Raw genomic sequence first — 22,120 nt, 5'->3', positions numbered from 1 at the left:
ATGTATTAAAAAAAGTTTAGTGTACTACACTAGTTGTTCAGGATTGTTGCTTAAAAAACTAGGAAACTACAAAGCTTGAACTTAATTCATTAACCATAATATTTAAAGGCAAATATAATGTTTTGTATAAAACAATGTTTTCAAATAAAACTGAATGAAATTTGTCTCTGTCAAAAATAGGGAAAAATTAGTTTATAAAAAAACCTTTTAACATAGTACTTAACAAATTCACTAGTAACAAAATATCAGCATTTCCATGAGCTAGATTTACATCAAGAGCTATGCTTTTAACTTGACTGATACAATAAGTTACACATCAGCATTCATCAACTATGTGCAGAGATTAGTGTCATGCACAGTAAGTGATTACATCAATTAATGTCACAAAAAGAGCATTATGTAATTAGTTTTTGATTATTATTATTCTTTTAGACCATTCAAACTATTATTATTTTTGGTTAATTCAAATTTTTCTAGCTAAACTGATTAGTCATGAAAGTAAGCAATTAATCAAAATTAAGTTTATGATTATTACTAATCAGTGATGACAAAAAAACCCACTTGCAAAAAAAAATATATATGTAAAAATGACTGGTTTGGGTTGAGAAAATTTTTATGTAGAGGAGCGAACAATGTTTCGACCTTCTTCGGTCATTGTCAGGTTCACAAAGAAAGAAAGAAGTAACTGACCGATAGCTGACAAGATGTTTGAAAAGGGTTGTGTAACTAAGTGTAGGAATGTAGAGGGCATGCTTAGGTGTTTGATTATATTTATTAATATAGGTATAAAAGTGTTCCTTTGTATTGGTTTATTTTGGGCTTGAGTAAGGCTTCTTTAATTTTGCTATTGTTTATGTTTGTTTATTTAGTATTTGGGTGTTTTCTATGGTTATGTTGTGTTTATTTGATTTGAAGCGTTCGAAGGTGACTTTTTGTGTTCTTTGAACATTGACAAACACCACAACAACATTTATACAATACAATGTGATAACTGCCACAACTTCTATATTGGAGAAACAAGTAGAAAAATGGAAACCAGATTCAAAGAACACAAAAATCACCTTCCCATGTTTTGAATGCTATATTGATTGACTGATTGATTGATTTAGTGTTTTATGGCACAAAGCAGCGAGGCTATCTCGCCAGACATTCGGTAAAATGTAAAAATAAATAAAAAAATAAATAAATAAATGTAGTAATAGACATAAATGGAAATGAAGGTAAAACAAAAAAGTATAAAACCAATGTTGACACCTAGTCTACAATGTTAAGATAGAAGGCAGAGTATAAGAAGTTGTAAGGTATTTACTCTAGCAAAGAGGTAATGATCATAACCCACCAGGAAGACTAACAGGTAAGTTCAAGAATCACCGTCAGTCACCTGAAGTTGGTCTTTCCAGTTTTGGTTCCAGGTTATGTGTCATAGCAACCAGTATCAAAATGTAAAAGAAAAGATGTTTTAAAAGACACTCCGCAAAATCGTAATAATGAGTAGCCAAATGTCCAGTAAAAAGATAAAAGTCAAGTAAATGGAGTAAAATTTGTAAAAGTAATTGAAGATAAAAGCAAAACGGCAATTAAAACAGAAAATGGCGTAAAAACCAATGTTGACATCCAGTCAACAAAGTTGTAAAGAACTACCTGTAGCAGAACCTGTTCGACAAGAACAAGATGGTACAACCAAAGAAACACAGACAGCACAGCCTCCAAAAGTTTATCAAGTAATAAAGACAGACTGGGCACATGCTGATTGACCAGTAGTGCCACCCCTCCATACATTCGTCCATCATGCAAGCTGTCATTTCTGTTAAGAGAAAACTGCCAAAAGGTAAATATATTGACAGGTTTCAAAAAGTTTCCTGTAAGGAGAGACACACAGGTTGGTTGGGTGGTTGGTTGGTTGGTTTGGTGTTTTATGGCACAAAGCAACTAGGCTATCTAAGCCAAACATCCAATAAAAAGTTAAAATTAAAGTAAAATTATTAAAATTCATAAAAAGACATTAAAATAAAACAAGCCAAAACTTAATTTTGGAATTAAAAACAAATAGCACCAAATTCAATTTTTACATGTAGTCAACAGTGGTAAGAGAAAAACTACAGTAATACAAGTTGTAAAGGAGTTTCTGTAGCATAATTGTAATTATCATAACTCACCAGGAAGACTAATAGGTAAGTTCAAAAACCACTGTTAGTCACCTGAAGTTGGCCTTTCCAGTCCTGGTTTTGAGTTATTTGACGTTACGGCCATTTTCAGAAAGTAAAGTAATAAAAGTTTTAAAAGACTTGCAGCAAAATTTTAATTATTATAACTTGCCAGAATGACTAACAGGTAATTCAAACAATAGCATTAGTCACCTAAACTTGGCCTTTCCAGTCCTGGTTTTGAGTTATTTCACATTACAGCCATTTTCTAATTTGAAATTGAACTAGATGTACTTTGATTCTTAAAATGGAATCACATTAAAAAGGTCTAATGTATAAATTAAAAAACTTAAATAGCATTAAAAAGATTAATGGCCTTTAAAAAATGAAACAACATTTCCAAGGTGGACAGTGTCACCATTGCCAATAACACTGTCTAGCATTATGGATAAACCTTGGGACAAAACATGTTTAAAATTGTGCCGCCACTGAGAGTCATTATGACAGTAAAATGTGGCTTGTTGTGACCTGAGTGTTACACAGTAAAACACACTGATGCATCAGTCCCACATAAAAGAAAATGATGAGTGAAAAAACTTTGACCAATGCCTGCTCTACTTAGAACAATTTCCTCTTTCTGATCCTTATAGAAGCAAGATGGCCAAAGTATAACAGAGGGTTTTATTTGAAAAAGCTTATTTTCATGTTGCTCACTCCAAGTCAACTGCCAACTGGCATAAAGCCATGCCTTGAATACAGAACCACAGGCACAGCAGTGATAATACCAGAGAAGACAGACTTAGCTGCAGTGTCGGAGAGCTCATTCCCACAAATCCCAACGTGGCCTGGTATACAGAAAAAAATGGATAGAAGTAGATGTTAAAGAGAAATGAGCCAGATGGTTTTGAATATCGGCAAGAACAAGGAAAGAACTAATGTGAAGCGATTTCAAGGCCAGTAGAGAACTAAGCGAGTCAGTATAAATAGTGCAATTTGAGTACTGCTTAGCTTCTCTGTGATCCAGAGAAAAAGAAACGGTGTACAGTTCAACACTGAACACAGAAGCTGTAGAGTGAATTCTGTACGCAACTACCGAACCACAACAAACCATGGCAAAGACCACACAGTCACCTGATTTCAAACCATCTGTATAAATAGGAATGGAAGAATGGTTTGAAAGATGTTCAGCAAATAACAGACAGTATTTCCAATCGGGAGTGTCTGCTTTTCTCAGATGACTTGAAGACAGGTCACATTTAAGGACTGTAATAAGCCATGGTAGGATAGGCTGACCAGTGGATACAGCAATGTTATCCAAAAACAGACCCAATTCATCCAACTGCATCTGGATCTGAAAGTCAAAAGGAGCAATGGCAGTTCATCTGTTCTGAAAAAGCATAACCCACCAAGGAAGGAAAACACAAACCCAGGTAGGATGCCTTGGTAAGGAACTAAGTTTCAAAGCATACGGTAAAGACAGTTGCAAACAGTGGAGGCACAAAGGAAGTTCATGAAACTCTGTGTATAAGCTCTGAACTGTGGAAGTGCAAAAAGACAGGCATAGAGCCAAACCCTCTGACGATGAATGAGGTCCAGCATCTTTAAGACCAAGGTCCTCATAGAGCCATAAACCAGAGATCCATAGTCTAATTTTGATTGAATAAGAGCACAATGCATCTTTAGCATAGAGCATGCAGTGCAAGAGTGTGGGATAACTATGAAAAGTACCCCAGGCTCGTTTTTGAGTCTTCCATGTCATGTAGCAGGCAGAATTCCACCACGGACAAGGATATTGTGGAAAACGTCGAAATTTTAGGAATACATTGAGCAGTTGCCTGTATAATACAGTTACTGCTGCCACATGGACATCTATTGATGGCTTACATATGATGGCATGATCAAGTTCTGCGAGAGAAGTGAAAGAGAGCCACTTTGATTGATCCAGCTTCCACCAGAGCACACAGATCAGGTGGCATGGACCACAGCCAGTCTCTCTCAAAATTATAAGAAAATGATCACTGCCTCATAGGTTATTGTCAATCCTCCATGAAAAGTGGTAGAATAGTGAAGGGGAGCAAATTGAGAGATCCAAATCATAAAGGACCGACTAGGTGCATGAAAATAAGTATAAAAACCACTATTGAAAAGAGAAACGTTGTTATCAGGGAGCATACGCTCTACAGAGTGACCACTCCCACCAATATCAGCACTTCCCCAAATGAGATAATGTCCATTAAAGTCCCAGGATTAAAAAAGGAATTGGCAACTGTTCAATGAGAGTATCAATGACACATTGATCATAGGTCTCTCCAGGCAACAGGTAGAGAGAACAAACAGTGATGGTATGACCCAAGGAAACACAGGTGGCTATGGACTCCAAAGGTGTGTCAAGTGAGCACATGCTGATCAACCAACAGTGCCACCTATTCCTGCACTCATCCATTACACAGTCTGTCATTTCTGTAAAAAAAAACTGCCAAAAGGTGACTGTATTGGCAGGTCTCATAAATGTTTCCTGTAAGGACAGACATGCAAGATGGTACAAAGCAACCATTGCTTTGATGTCATGCAGATTATAACATAAACCTCGACAAATCCATTGTATCAAGGTGGCCATTTTTATTTATGTGTAGGGGAATTGGGTGGAGAGCCCTTCTGTTTACAACAATATCTTTTTCTTTATTCTCTTTATTCAAAGGAGGCCTGTCGACTTCCATGGATCCTGCCCTAGGTTGATTTGGCAGGAATTTGTTGTTAGAAGAGGATTCCAGCAACTGAGGATGTGAACGAATGATCATTTTACATCTTGGGGTGGGAGAAGATGCACCTGAGGAAATGTCCATACCCAGAATGAAAAGAAGTGGTTTTTGGGATTTGCTGGAATATATGTCAGGGACAGAGATGGGTGTTGACATTGATTCACCAACTTTTTTAACCATGCAGGTCAAAAGACTTTTCATTAGACAATTCTTTTGGAAGCACAAAGAGATCCATCTGCACTTCCACTGTAGTAGTGGAATGAAGTGCAGCAGCATACATCCGAAATGAAGTGGTAAACAGCAACTTTTGAGCCTCATGGTAAGTAATGTTTTGAATCATCATCAAACGCTGCACTTCTTTTTCTTATCCAACCATTTAGAGCAAGAACAAAAGAGGAACAGGTGAGAGCAATTGCAACTGATGCAATGAGAGTCTGTTTCACACTCACAGGCATTGTGGTCCTTGCCACCACAACAAGCATATGTCAAAGAATCACAACATGATGTCTTTGAGTGACCAAACTGCTGACACTGAAAACATCTGAGAGGGTTTGGAATGTATACCATACCTTGCAATTTAGATAACCTGCCTTGATGGTGGCAAGTGGATGCAGTGATGTAAATGTATATCCCAAATCACCTGTGAATGTCACCAGAGCAAAGCTTCTTTACTGACTTTAGAGAGTCAACAAGTCTCTCTAGTCACTTCTGAATGAAAAAGGGAGATATCTACCCTAAAGGTTTGTCTGAAAGAGAATGTAGTATCAGAAAATGAGGAACAGGCATTACAGATGTTGAAGATTGATGCTCAGATTCTTCAAGACATGGTTGTTTACCTATGGACTGTTTATTCACTATTTTAGTTCAGTTTTTATTTGGAGGATCCATAATAAAAAAAAGAATATTTCGGTGCCCACTAACCCTACCCACCATGGAGGCTTACAAAGAGACTCACTACAATGCCAAACAAGAACATTCCAGTAATGCCAGAGTTTCATGAGCACTATACCCAAACACCAACATCAGATAAAGTGTCCACAACACCTGCTGAGAACATCCAACTCTAGTACTTGGTTGTCCCTAGCCCAAGTGGACCAGCCAATTGATTCTAGGGGGGCCACACCAAAGCTGCCCATATACAGGAATTCCAGGTCAAAGTGGTGTGTTAGGGTTGGACCCCTCAACCACCAGGATCCTCTCCTCCCCTTCACAGGTTACTATGCACTGCAAACACGTGGGTGAATGTATAGGTCCCAAAGGAGGTAAACTGATAGAACAGAACCTTCCCTGGGAGGTCCCCTTACCATGTACAGGAATCAACACCAAAAGGAGATGCACAGAATGATAAGAATCAATCAAACCCTCAATGTCATTTATATTAGAATGGAAACTTTGACAGTTGCACTGTATCAATGTGGCCATTTTTATTTAGATGTAGAACCCTTCAGCTTATGACCACATTTTACTTTATTAAGAGAAGGTCTTATGACCTCTGTCAGTATATGTCAAATCCAGCAACTGATGTTGAGAGCAAACAATCATTAAACATCTCAGAGCTGAAAAAAAATGGACCTGAGCATACTCCAGAAGCGAAACCAAAGAAAGTGAACATAAACAGTCACTGGAAGGATTGATGAGAACAGAGATTTTAGTACACATTGACTTGTCGACTCTCTTAACCACAGAAGGCAAAAGACTTCACGACTGGAGAACAACTATGTCGGAGGGATGGAAAGACCTGTCTGCACTGTAGCAGTGGAATGGAATGGAGCAGCATATATCCTATATGGAGCAGGGGATAGTAACTTCTGAGCCTAGGAATACAAAATATTGCTCACATATTTCAAACATTGCACCTCTTTCTCTTCCACCCCTTTAGGACACGATCAGAAGTACAAGAGAGTGTGAACCACCACAGTTAACAGTGTAGTTCCAGTTTGCATACATAGGCATTATGGTCTTTGTCACCACAAAGAGCACATGGTAAGAATCCACAACAAAATGTCTTTGAACAACCAAACACTGGAAATGTTGGAGTGGATTGAATACATATGGCCATACCTTACAGTTCAGATAACCTGCCTTAACAGTGACAGGTGGATGTAGCAATGTAAACATCAAAATTAGAACAACAGTAAGCAACATTATTCCATCCTTACAAGTGGATATATGGTGCCCCTCACAAATGCCTTGCCTGAAGAAACCAGCAATGGTCTCCAACTCAGAAATGTTCTTTAAATCCCTCTCAACGAATTTAAGGTTAGATGGGGAGTAACCTCAATGGGTGTATCCCCAATGGTCTATTAATTCAGGAAGAGTTTGGTGTGTTGATGTTTCTACCAAAATGTCTCCCGAGTGCAACTTCCTTACTGACTTGGAAGAATTAGTGAGCCCCTTTAATCTATTTTGATTGAAAAAGGAAGACAACTGCCCTAAGAATTTCATAGATAATGAATGCAAAATAAGAAAATGTACAGAATCCAATTGTGATGGTGTCTGCACAACAGAGTTGTCTACATGTTGCCATTTTCCAATTATCTGTTTTTTTTTCTTCAGTTTCATTATTTTATTTCAAGGATTGGGGTATTCATTGTAAATATACACTTCAGTGTCCTCTGTCTTCACTTACAATGGAACCCTACAAGGAGATGCACTACAATGGCAAACAAGGAAACTACAACAATTCCAGGGTTTTGTGAGACTACACCCAAACAACAGCATCAGACACAATGTCCACAAAACCCATTTAGAATATCCAACACTAGTACACAGTTGACCCTAGTCCATGTGGACCATACAACTGACCCTGGGAACCACCCCAAGGCCCTCCATCTACAGAAATTCAAGGTCAAAGTGGTGTGGACCCCTCAATCAGCAGGATCTTTTCTCCCCTTTACTCGTCGCCATGCACGGCAATCACATGGGTGGATATTTAGATCCCAGAGTATGTAAATTAAAAGTGCATAACCTTCTCTAGGAGGTCTCTTCATCACATACAGAACACCACCTTTAAAGTCCCTATGTAAAAAAGACAGACAAACCAGAACTGGACAAGAGCCAGACATGAAGGTGGAGGACATGAACTGGGTTGACAAAGAAGGTTGGGAGATAAAAGAAGAGATGGGGAGGAACAACTAAGGAAATCATAGTTGAGTGGGCCAGTAATGAGCAATCACAAAAACTTTGCATGGAGTATTATGAATGAGGGAGACTACCTGATGAAGTATTTGGATAGTAGGATAAACATAAAGAAACTTATCTAACCAATTCTGTCTGTAGGCATCTATACCCAGAGCCACAAGGATGAGAAATCAGGGATCAAAACAAAACTGAATGGTTATTGAGAGCAGTGACAAATGCATTAATATGAGGAATACCCCACTAATGACAATACCACCAATAAAAACCAAAAGGATGAAGGGACCATTGCACTGGGTAAACCTGGTCTGGTAGGGAAAGACAGTCTGTCACAAAGTTGAAAGCATCCACTACATGGCATGTTATCAAACATATTGAATGATCATGGACCCAAAAGAAAATATCTAATGTTGAAAAACATTAGATACTGACTAGGTGCAATCTTAGTGATTGATATGAGCCATTACTTTTGAATTGCCAGAATGGATCATGACCAGTCAATTTTTGAGATGGAAAGAAAGTGATCAAAAGCTCTGCAAACAGTAAAGAACTCAAGAACATACCCCACAGACTAATGACCCAAAGCTTTCTGGTGATCGACTCACATAACCAAGCCTTGAAGGAATACATCCATAAACATGTGTAAATCTTACCACCAAGGAGGAAGCAGTAAGCTCACCAATGAATGAGGCTTTGTACATCCCCCATCAGACATCATCCACAATGCAAGGGAACCCAAGCAAGGTTCCACTGGTTGTGAAGGACCCATTAAAGGGATCACAAGCCTAGATGAGGGGTGTGAGAAAAGTCAAAACCACATCCCCAAAAATGAGAAGACCTTGCAAGTAGAAAGTGAAAGAGCAAAAATGGCATTCAGAATAGCTAGTTCCACAGAACTGAGCCAGAGAGAAGAAAGTTGTGACTAACTAAGATTACTGTTAAAGAAAACACCCAGATGAAAGAGGTACTGTGTACGACAAAGGAAGGACTACTCCAATTTGATCAACCAGCTTGTAAAGGAACTGACAACCATGAATGTTTGGAACGGGCCAAAAGCAGCCAGACATCCAAGTAAAAGTGGAAACCTAGGAATGATGAAGAGTTGAAGCTCTTACCTCCCAACAGAAAATGTAAGAAGTCAAATTCAACCTGAAGGGTAGGATACAAAATTAATATACATCCCTACAATGGACAAAATCATTCTAAGATGGGAATATGCAAATAAACATTAAAGACATCCATCTTGGTCACCCAAAGACACCTAAAAAAAAAAGTCCACCAAAGAATAAGACAGGATTACATGGGGTGTAAACATATTGATTAAGATCAGATAAGTCATTGACTATTCTCTAGTCTCCTGTTTTTTTTGGAAACTAAAAACATGTGGAAGTAAAATCCCCTAAACCATGTGAAGCAGGTTTTATTGCCTGTTGTGTGAGGAGGTCTCATACCAGATAAATACTTGCTTGACATGGGACCACAAGGAGGTAGAAAGGAAACAAGTATGCAGGACAAGAGAGGAAGAGTAAGAAAAGGTTTAATTAATCCATCTGAAAAAGCTAAGTGAACTCAAACATCTTGATATAGATCTCAGATCTCATAAATTCCATCCAATATGTGAGGATAGGCCTGGTAAACTTAGCAGCTAAAATTTGTCATTATGACCAATAACATGTGCTTGTAACATTATAATTAGCTATGAGAATCAAGAAAAAAATTCCGAATACTCAATACAGCTTAATCTCTGTGCTTGAAAAACAAAACATAGAAGATTTACATCTCCAACACAAAGTAAAAAAGGTGAATTAATAACTAATATATTTTGAAAAAAAAAGCATGTTCAAACTTGTAAAAAATGTCTGGTATGGGTAGAGAAAATTCTATGTAGCCATTTTAACTTGTATATTTTCTTCTACAAGTGGGTTTTCTCATCATCATGGATGCTCAAACTTATTTTCATGAAGAAAATTAACATAAATTTACCATATATATCTTAAATGAAATAAATATTAAAAATAAAGATTTAATGTTACATGCATGCAAAATTTACTGCACATCTTTGAATACCAGAGTTACAAATAAACAAAAAACTTTAAAACTCACCTCATATTTCTCAACAATGACATTAGGTAATGAAACAGGACTCCACTCTATTTCTATTCCCTTTTCATAACTTGAAATTACTTTGACATCTGCTGGACCTCTAAGTGTAAATATGGCTAAAAAACAAAAGTTTTATGCATTTTTATTTATAATAACCATTTCTGAAACTGCACAATAGAAAAAACAAATTTTGTAACTTATTTTCAATAAAGTCCTAATAATAACATAGCCAAAAAGGAATACAAGAACTAGATTAGAAATGCGTGAAGCACATATTCTTCATCATAAAGATTACATTGAATAACTAATACACCATTAAGAAATTTATGGAACTATGAATGAAAAAAGTATTGCTGCTTAATAATAAGGGCTATTTAGAAAGAAAAATGGTGATTAAATACTCACCTCTAAAATTACACAATATTGAAAGAACAAAAACTAGAAATATGGAATCAAGGTGCTCTGTCATTCTTACAAGTTTCTCACACAGACCTAAAATGGCAAAAACAAGCAGATGCTTTAAAAATAAAATTTCTCATCTATGAACATTGTCTTTCTATATTCCTATCCTATTTATGAATGTTTCAGAGAAAATTATTTTCAATATTTCACATAAAAAACACATTATGCTTTGAGCAAAAAACACTGTTCTATAAGAACTGTTTTTAACTTTACACTCCTTTGGTAACAATGTTAAGAACAAATATTTACAAAATCACAGGATCTGTAGATGAAATCTGGCTTTAATTCTAAGAAACTGATTTTTAATAATCAAAGTGGACAAAAATGCAAAAGTAATGATAAAAGTCAGTTTACAGATTGAGATAAATGCTACAAATACAGATCTGCTCTAGAAGGTTTCTTAGTTATTAAATTCAATGCTAGGATGAAAATTATCTAATATCAATGGGTTGTTAACATCTAAATTCAAGCATTTTGTTATTGTTAATGCAATTGATATAAAGTAATTTCTAATATCAATTCATTAAGCTGTAAGAAACCTTTACTTCTAATGTTTAAAATAACAGTACTTTTATTTATTTACTAAGTAAACTGTTACACCTTAATTATATGCTGATACACATACTACATTAGTAATACAGGTTCTTAATTAATATACTAGAATACACAAGTTATTTTCAGCAAAACCTTAACATTAATTAAGTTAGGAATTATAAAATGCTTCTCAGTATATCAATGATAAAACTGCTAATTGATGTAAAGAAGTTTTGTTAAAACTTTACCAGTTTTTTTCTAGCCACGAGCATCTAAAATGAGTTAATGCACCAAGTTAATAAAGTTTAAAAAAAAAACAACAACAAAGGTTCTTCAATAATATAAAAATACTATTTAGGTAGCTTTTCTTTTATATTTAAAAACCTCCTTTACTTTTTAAAAATATTTAGCAAAAATCTTTAGTTATTATAAGCTCAAAGTAATATAAATAGAAACCAACTACATAGTGTGGCTGAAGAAATGGATCTTGGCATAGTAGTGGTAAGCCATCCAAGACATTGAGGCAGTGTTCTGCTGCTAATAATTAATCTACAAGAATAGTACAGTATACTTATAGACATAATGAATACATGAAAAACAAAAAAAGAGGAGAGAGATAATTATCTGACTATACTAATCACTAGTTAGGATTCCTTTCAAATGCTATGTACATTTTTGGTCTCATTATCTGAAAGAGGACAGACTTACTGAAAGGCTACTAGGACGAGTCTGGGGTGAAAGGGATATCATATAACAATACCTTTATCTTGTTGTAAAATTTCAAATTAAAAACATTTTCCCAAATATCATTTAATTTTCAAAGTTATTATTTGTACATTATGTTGATGTTGAGAGTCTGAATGTAAAAGTTGCACTTCAGATTTCTCAGTTAACTGTGATATGGTCAGAAATGTTTGTCAATCAAATTCATTAACTCAAAGCTTGTAATGATAAAACCTTATCAGATTAGTATTACTACTAGTTTGCTCTTCAAACAATTAGTAGTGCTAGTATATTACTAGCAGAGCAGCTGACAACTAAAATAATATTATAACCATAAGCATAGTTTGCATAAGGTAATCAAAAACAAAGTTAAATACAGGTTAGTTCATATTTCATATCAATGTATAATACATTTAAATAAATAATGACTTACTGGACATTAAATTGTTAAAAAAAGTCAAAATTATTCACTAAGACTGTCAAATAGGAAAATGTTAACATACCTTAGGGTAGAAAGGCATTCAACAAAATAGTTTCTATAATAATAAAATTACTAAACTTCAAATTCATTTTCTTTCACTTAGTTCACTATCAAGTTCTCTAAAATTTTAAATTTCACTTAATTTCTTAACTTCTATATTTACTAATGAAGATTTAAGCAATATTCCTCATCCTTAACAGCTGCTAAAGAAAAACATGATCAATGGAATGATAAGATTTCTGGTCCAGATAATTGCTCTAAGGAGGTTATGTATAAGATATGCAAGCCACTTGCTACTATATTTTGTATATCGTTAGTAGTAAAGTACATGCCAGAAAACTGAAAGTTGGTTAATGAGTTATATTACTCCTCTTTTCAAAGGTGCTTAAAATTATTCTCATACTTGTAAACTTATTAGTCTCTTAACACTAACGGGAAAATTTTTAAAGTCTGATAAAGATGCTTTTCAAGGTCATTTAACAACAAAGTTTATAACACTGTTGATGAGTCAACATGGTTTCATTGGGGGAAACATCTTGCCTCACTAACACTTTGGCATTCTTTGAAGTGATTGGTGTTCATGCAGATAAGAGATTTATTGATTAAGTGGAGCTTCAGATTCAAAAAGCATCTTACAAGATGTCACATAAAATGCTTCTTAGAAAAGTATCATTATCAGCATAGGCCATTCATTGGATCATTTGATAGAAATGTGGCTGGAGAGAAGAAAGGATTCTGATAATTTGGCACATGAATAATGGTACATGTTTTTTAACTGTAATAAATGCAAAACAAAGGATACAGAATATCATAATTTGAATTACATTTATAATTTTGAAGAGAATAACATCAACAGTGTTATGGAAGAAAATGATCTTTATGTTCAGGCTGCTTAGTCTCATGAGGCATTGAAGCAGTTTACCATTGCTAGTGGCAAAGCAAACAGAATTTCACTTGCACATTGTATTTACAGAAATATTAAATACAAGTCTGTGTGTACACTAATGTTTGGGCCATATTTGGAGTACTCAATTCAGCCTTTTTTTAAGTTTCTTACCTCAAGAAGGGCATTTTATTGTTAGAAAAGATTCAGAAGAGGCTACTACTAAAATGATATCTGGGAAGAAAAGGTTGTCATATGAGGACAAGGAAGAAATCAAACGATTTTCTCTTAAAAAGGAGAAGAGATAGTGGTAGATTAGACTGAGACATTTGAAACCATTAAGAAAACTGAAAAAGCTGAAGCATCATCTTCTTTTTTTTTTTTTTGTACTTAATGGTGAGAATTACATCTCATGAAAAAGTGACACAAATACAAAGTTTATCAAGGTAGGAATCAGTTTCAGCCCAGACATTTTACTTTTTAACAGGGCAGTTGGCCTTTGGAACGTCACCCTTAGATGCAGTTGATGCAATAAATAAAGGAGTTCATGAGAATATTTTTTATATATGTAAATATATATTTAAATGATAAGTACAGGCTTTGATTGTTTTATAATTTAATATTTTTTAAGTTTAGTTTAATTAAAAAAATAAACGACCTAATACAAACAGACGAACTAACAGGTCTCTTTTTGTCCTTAAGTTATGTTATATTTTAGTTTTAATTTTTATATTTACTTAACAATACATTTGTTTAAAATGTTTCACTTAAATACTTACACAAACATAACATACGTTAGTACCTTCTCCATGTAACGCCTATTTTACATTTTATGTACACGAGAGACGCTAACGGTGAAACAAAATCAAACAAAGAGATTGCAGGTAGTTGAAGCGATTGTCTTCTTATAAGAAAGACAATTTTATATTAATAATTTTTCGTTTCAGTCAGTGATAACTTGTGATAATTTAAAAACAACTTATATTTTCCTTTAAAAATGCTGAAACTAAAAATAGTAGAACAGCATAAAAGAAATATGACTTATATGCAAATATTTTATGATTACATATAGATAGATATTTACATTGGTATCAAACGACCGGAAATCCAAATAACTAAACACATCCTCTACATTCTCTCTATAGAAAATCACTGTTCATAACTGATACAATTCTGACGCACAGCACTTATTCATTATCTCTATAAACTAGCAATGGTAAGTTTCAAATGCCAATAGAAATACACGCCATTTTTCTTATTAGTAGTATTTATGTTATAATTTTACATAGTGTTTAAACAACTATAATATTAAATGAGACAAACAAATAAAAATTTGTTTGAAGTTAAACATAAACTACACAAAAGGCTATCTATACTCTGTCCTACCACGGGTATCGAAACCCGATTTCAAGCATTGACATACCGCAATATCATTGGGGGATAACCAATAAAAACTATGATGTGAGAAAATTTGTATTTTTGTATTTTGAATTTCGCACAAAGCTACTCGAGAGCTATCTGTGCTAGCCGTCCCTAATTTAGCAGTGTAAGACTAGAGGGAAGGCAGCTAGTCATCACCACCCACCGCCAACTCTTGGGCTACTCTTTTGACAACGAATAGTGGGATTGACCGTCTCATTATAACGCCCCCCATAGCTGAAAGGGCGAGCATGTTTGGCGCGACGGGGATGCGAACCCACCACCCTCAGATTACGAGTCGTACGCCTTAACACGCTTGGCCATGCCGGCCTCTGTGAGAAAATGAAATAAGAAATGCTATAAATATAGGTCTACAAGATACTCCTATATAGTAGTCAAAATAACGTTTTGTTTGTTTTAGAACAAAGCCACAGTGAGCTGTTCAGGAGCGTACATAAAGTAATTGGCACCTGGAGCAGATCCTTCCTTTGCTCCCCCCCCCCAAAAAAATAATTTTAAAATTTAAACACACAGAAGAATATATTGTGTTTACAAGTACATTTTCAAATAGTGCAGTGCTGTCATAACTTCATAAACAAATTGAAATTACAAACATGCAGGACACTAAAAATTTAGTGAAGAGATAATAATGCATTTTATTTTATACAAAAATACAGGAAATCCAGCCTCAACGCTCAACCTGTTCTTCAAAGGAAAATATAGATAATTCACAGCCTCTGCTTCGAAAGCAGAAAGCCTTAATTTCTGGAAATTGACCAATGACCTCATCAAAATTCACCTTCTTTGCATTTTCATGTTTATTTGAAAGAAAAGTCAAATTTGTTAATCTTGTATGACTCGTGGCCGAGTGAAAGAAACTTTTTATCAATTTCAATTTGGAAAACTTCCTTCACATGAAGCAATAAATACAGAGACAGTAAAAAAAAAGAAAATCTCAAAAACAGTGACAAGCTTGGCAGAGATTCACAAAAATCCCATTTCACAATAAATTCCAGAAACTCCAATGCTGTTCATTTATTTGCCTCTTCAACGCTTATTTTGGCAGTTTTCAAATGCCTCCTAAGTCGTCCAAGTTCCACAATAATATCTTCACCAGAGAATTCATCGAAAATCTGAATCAAGTTTTGAATACACTTCCGAAGTTCTTCTTCTGTTGCAACAATCAAAGTATTTAAGGCAACCTATACAGTCTTTAAAGAAAAAGAGATAATTATTTAAAGATCTGAATATAACTGTGATAACGAATAGTGTAACAAACATTTGTATATATATTTGATTTATTTTGATATATTATCTTAAAACAGTTGGATTGTATGCGGTTGTTTATTGTTAAAATTTATCACCAACAAATCAAAGGCACCTACTGTAAAGATTCAGGTTCATCTATATGAACAAAACCCTTACAAGCTATATCAAACTAGTTTAACCTCCTATCTATACTTCTGCTTGAAGTCGCTTCCCAGTACACACTCTTACTTGATATCAGTCAGGCCCAGAAGAGAAATCCTGGGCCTGTTGCTTCTCCCTCGTTCTGAGCACCTCATCCTCATCAATCAAGTATATTGTTTTTTCCATGCAAAACACAACAAAACGCAATATCAGCATATAAGTATTTTTTTTTAGAGAGAAAAAGAATGAGGAGTGTTTCTATCGTATATGTGGAAAATATTTACTCCACCGGATGTATCCCCTCTCCTTGGCTCTGATTTCAATTTTTTATATATTGTGTTGTGTAAAGAAGCTTCCTGTCGTCAGATTGAGTTCTAACTTTCCTCTTTGTGGAACGTTGTGCCCACCCGCTGCTCACATCAAACCATCTTCTTTCTTCTTGATGACAAGAAATCCACTTGAAATAAAAATGTATCACAGAACGGCTGGCATGGGTATTAACACTTTTATTGATAAAGAGAGAACAACGTTTCGACCTTCCTAATTAAATGAGAAACATCATAAATAGCTTGATGTTCATTGTTGCGTTTACTCATTTTTTGAAATTATTTTCACTTGAGCGTGATATGTTTTCCATAGCACCTTTTCGTCATAATTTCTTTGTCTCTTAGTTGGGTAATGTGGCCTGCTATGTTGTATATATTTTGAGGTAATGATATAGCTGTAGTAGGTATGTAAGACCCTGCAGTTATAGATAGCACAGGAGTAGTGATAACAAGGTTTTTACTTTCCACATTTTTCAATTAAAGTTTTGTGAATGGAATTCTTAAGCTTATGTAGACAGAAGTGTGGTTGATTTGTTCCTTTTATTTGTTAATTCATTTTCCAGATGTCTTACTCTACCACTGGTATTTCTTTTTCTACACTGTTGATTCTACTTTCATAATCTTCTTGCATTTCATTGATGTATTTTTATATTGCGTTGATTTTTCATAGTTTTACTCTATTGATAACATTTTGCCCTTCTTTGATTTTATTCTTATAACCCCATTGTACATCTTTAACAGCGTCTTAGATCTTTTCTTTATTTAAATATATTTTCGTTCTTAATTCTTCTTTGAATATTACATCTCTTTATTATAATTCCTGCATGCTTACAACGCTAAAATCGAGTTGCGATATATGTGGTTGGGTCATTGTGTAGCTTTGTGTTTATTAACAAACCAAAGAGCAGAATTTCCTTGGATGCATGCAGAGTAAAAGAAACAAATAACTTCACACATAAATTTTCTGTAAAATATGCCTTAAAAAATATGTGTGATGTTCACTCTAAAGTCTTTATTAGAATCTTGTAAATCCTCAGGCTCGTAACCAAGGAGTAGGTTGGGGTAGTTCTTAATTTAATTATTAGGTGTCGGAGCCATTAGGGCCAAGGGGTCCTGAAGGGACTGGCCTCAAAAGGCTCCCGGAAAATCTAAGAAACAAGAGTCTGAGATGGCTTGAGATACATTTTGAACTCTTCAGGACTCCTTTTTTCAATGTACCACAACGTAAAAGACTGTTTAGTGTAGATATTAATTAGTTTATGTTGTGAATGATTTTTTTATTTAATCTTTTTTATTTAACAAGAGAGTTAAAAGCAGACGATTATTGGAAGTTGTGTTTCTTACTAATTAATTTCAAGAATATAGCGAATAGACGATTAAGTTATGAACACATAAATAGTGTGAGTAAAAGACGAAGGAGACGAAAAAATAAAGTGATGAGAAGGAACTCGGTCAAATTAAAATCAAACATAAAGTTAAGTACCATAGGCGGAAATGTGTTAGAGGAAAACTAGCAATGCAAAAGGAGATAAGGAAAATAATTTATTCCGTCAAAGCGTTGTTCTATAGTAACTGAATCAGTCTGAGTGCACTTTGACAAAAGGAACAGAAGATATTTTCAAGAAAGACCAAACGATTACTTGAAAAGCATTATACGTCTGCGGTAACACTGAATTGTAATGTAAGTGAATGATACATAAAACATTTATACAACAGAAATAGGGGAAGGGAGTTCGGTTTGTCAACTAATTGAAAAGGCCTAATTGGACTTTCGACAACAAGAAGAGAACCATATAGTGTTTAGGATATCCCTATGACCTGTATAGTGTAAATAATTTGTTGTACATGTGTTAAATTAGTTCCAAATGTATATATTATTCTGAGAACAAGTGAAGTGTTTGGTGTTCATTTATCGTTGAATTTATCACCAAATCTTATATATCTACTGTGGAAGAATCCTAAGCTCAACAACAACACAGTATCTATTTATACTCTTATGAAGTATAAGAATAATACTCATTAATTTGACACAATGCAAAGTTAGAATATCAATTTAGACCCTCTTTTTTTACAGCAGACTCTATTAATGCTGGGTACAACTGACAAAATTAATAAATTAGGTTTGTTTGTTTTGGAATTTCACGCAAAGTACGACGGCTATCTTCGCTAGCCGTCCCTAATTTAACAGTGTAAGACTAGAGGGAACTCCCACCGCCAACTCTTGGGCTACTCTTTTACGAAGGAAAAATAGGATTCACCTTCACATTATAGCGCCCCTACAGCTAAAAGGGCGAACATATATAGTGTGACGGGGATTCGAACTCGCAATCCTCAGATTATGAGTCGAACGCCTTAACCCACCTGGCCATGCCAAGCCCAATAAATTAGGACATAAAACTAATCAAATTAGATTTTTTCAGCCATTAACATTTTTTATCACAGGCTTTATATGTTTCGTTCTTAACTGTACATTGTCATTATTTGAATTGAGGTTTTTCGTAAAAATTGTACAATTTTACTTAAAATGATGGAATACTAAGGTTGTTTTAAGTAGACTACGCAGTCTACACACTACATACTCCTTGTTTTTATTATATTAATATAGCTAGACAATATATTCATTCCTTTAAGCTTGATAAATAGGCTTACATTAAAATAGTTTGAATTGTTTTTTCAGACTTTTAAGTTATATAGTGTATGGAATTGAGCGGTTGCTCTCCCGCGTGTCTTGACACGTGACGGTGATTCCTTAGGTTCTTTTTTTTTTTTTTTCAACATATGACTTATTATTTACATTCAGGGTAATAGTGAGTAATTTGAACAAAAAATACGAATGTAACATTTACGCCGAAGTTTACCGTTTATTATAAATTACTAACGTATAGCCTATTAAAAATGAGGGGGCAAGCACGACCATCCCTAGACCCATAGTTTACTCTCACCTCATATTTCGTAGCTAAATGAAATAAATAAATTTTGCAAAATTAAACTTGACCAACAAAGAGGCATAAAGTGCAGTTAAGGTATTCAAACGTCAGTAAATTATTTTGTGAGCCAATCAAAATTAAGATAATTCATGAAATGAATATGTGACTTATTCATATAATAGGTATTGGTGAAATTCACAACTTCTGACATGTCTTTGATAAAAATCAAGAAAAACACTCCAGATAAATAGAAAATAATATATGCATATATATTTACTTAAACTAGCGTTTCGCTTTAATAGCTTCTTCAGGGTTAATAAACATAGCTAACAATGATATACAAGAGGCCATCCTTACTCTACCCCCTACAGCCTACATGAACCGAAACCAGGTTTCTATCATTGTAAGCCCCCAGATATACCGCTGTGCCACTGGGTACAACAGCAAAAATAGAACAAATTTTAAAAATAAGAATTATAATATTTTAAATACATAGTGTGAAACAGTGTTGTTTACCTTAGCATTAATCTCACTTATTTTGCACCTTAACGAACTTATAGCTCTTTTTATGAAATTAATATTGTTTGCAGACAACACTAATGTATTTGCTGCACATGCTTTTATGATACGAAACAGTATAAAAGGTTTATTCATTTCAAGGCAAAGCTACACAACAAACTCTGTCTATTATTTGAAATCAAAATCCTGATTTTGGAGTTGTAAGTTATAACTTACCGTTAGCCCATCGGGAAATATAGTATAGAATAATTTAAACGAATTATCAATTCAGCTAACTTGAAGTAAACCTTTTCTAATTTTGTAAGCATGCAAAGTTATAAACAGTAAACCTTGACAAAAACAAATCAGATTTTATTACGCTTGTTAATAGATGGATAAATTATTTAAATATGATCAACTGTGTATAAATTATCATTATTAAAGAAAATTCAACTTAACATTCTCATAATAAATACGATAAAATGAAAAATCCCAGAAATATTATTATTCTCTTAAAATTGCATTATATATGGTTTGATGATCAGGGCACTCGATACGCAATCTGCAGGTAGAGAGTTCGAATCACGTCACCGAGCATACTTGCCCTTCAACCTTGGGAAACTACAATGTGACTGTCAATACCAGTGTTTTTAGTAAAGAGTAGCTCAAATGTTTACGGCGGGTGATATTTAATTACTGCCCTCCCTCTAGTTTACCACTACTTAATTATGAATGCTAGGGCAAATATACATCGAGTAGTTTTGTGTGCCCCCCAGTGGCACAATGGTGTGCCTGTGGACTCACGCCGATAAAACCAGGTTTCGATACTCGTGGTAGGCAGAGCACCGATAGCCCATTTGGAGCTTTGTGCTTAATTTCAAACAAACAAACAGAAGCTTTATGCGCAATTCGTAATAAAATAAAACAATATATATATATATATATGCCTGGATAACCTTTAAAATTTTATGTCTTTTACAAGTATTATTGCATTAATATCGTGGTATATTTTTTATGGGTAGCCTTGTTTGAGGAAATGAACCAACTATGGGTTCTTCTGTGGTATTCTTAGGTGAACTGATTTCCTCCCTAGCATTAGATAAATCCGCTTAATAACAAGGTAGACAAAATATAACTTTTTCATCTCATCAAAAATGTAACTATATTTTTGTACCAATGTATCACGCTCGTTCCAAATCTGTTTCGGTTTTCTACTAACTAATATAACTGGTGTTAATTTCAGCACAGTTTAGGTAATAATCATATGTTAGGCTAACTAACGTTACAACTTTATTATTTTTTAAATATAATCTCCACAAACGTTATACGCACTATTCACACTACTAAATTTATACAATACCCACTTGTGAAAAAAAAAAGAAACGTTCAACAACTTAAAAACGTCGCAAATATGATTTGATTTTATAAACTTTGTCCAAATTGTCGCGGTACAACACCTAGCAATAGTCTGCCAGCATACTTTCGTTCCAGAAACCTTGGTAGCAATTTCTCATTGTCTTAAAAATGTAAAATTCAAGAATATGCAACAATCCATTTTTTCACATGCATCTAGCACATTGTGGGCTCCCTCTTTGTGTACAGGAGACTTGTGGTTACCAAAGAAGTTTCCATAAATCCATTTACAGGTTCGCCATGCTTGAGTTCTAAGACATTGAGGCTTTCTCCAAAGCTGTCATCTTGCACATCCTCCCTGATTTGGGGTCTATAAAGATTTCCACCTTCAATTTCGTGGCACCGATATTTGGAAATTTCTCAACAAGGTATTGAAAGCCTCTCGAATTTGTTTTATTCATTGCTTTCATAAAATTCTTCATTAAACCGAGCTTAATGTGGAGAGTGGCACGAAAAAGCTTCTATGGATCAACTAAAGGAATTAAAGCTATAACCTTTCAAATTTGATAGGTCTCGTCACGAAAAACTGACCTGCTAGATAAAAATAGAAAAATTGGTTTGGAATCAATATCTCAAAAGCTATCTAGCCTACATAAAATTACATCTAATGAAAATGACTTGTTGAAAAATGTAACTGGTGAATCAAAAAGTAAATTTATAGAATAAACTAAATTTGAAAAATTGAATGGGTTTTTTTTTTTTGAGAAATAAATAGACTGAACACGTTGATAAAAGTGGAAGACAAGCTTTATTAATGATGTAACAAAAAACGCGCGCGTGTATGCATAGACAAAGGTACAAATGCCTCTACTGGATTAGTGTTTTGGTCACCAACTCTCTTTCTATCATAAGAGATTTTTGTTGAACCATTCACGTACTGAACTAACGAAATTCCAAAAG

At 34.4% G+C, this 22,120-nt stretch overlaps 1 pseudogene across 1 annotated transcript in view; it reads right to left on the bottom strand.

Moving 5' to 3' along the window:
- The window catches only part of LOC143245634 (angiopoietin-1 receptor-like), a 56,204-nt pseudogene extending 41,893 nt beyond the window's left edge, over window positions 1–14,311 (bottom strand). Inside the window, 5 exon segments of the transcript XR_013025648.1 lie at window positions 10,145–10,260; window positions 10,550–10,636; window positions 11,601–11,689; window positions 12,367–12,399; window positions 14,007–14,311. The product of XR_013025648.1 is annotated as an angiopoietin-1 receptor-like (transcript).
- Between the last annotated feature and the right edge of the window lie 7,809 nt (window positions 14,312–22,120).

Source organism: Tachypleus tridentatus, chromosome 2 (genome assembly GCF_004210375.1).
Source record: "Tachypleus tridentatus isolate NWPU-2018 chromosome 2, ASM421037v1, whole genome shotgun sequence".
Taxonomy (NCBI): domain Eukaryota; kingdom Metazoa; phylum Arthropoda; class Merostomata; order Xiphosura; family Limulidae; genus Tachypleus; species Tachypleus tridentatus.
Note: the sequence above shows the minus strand (reverse complement) of the source record. Positions and strands in the feature narration are given on the sequence as shown.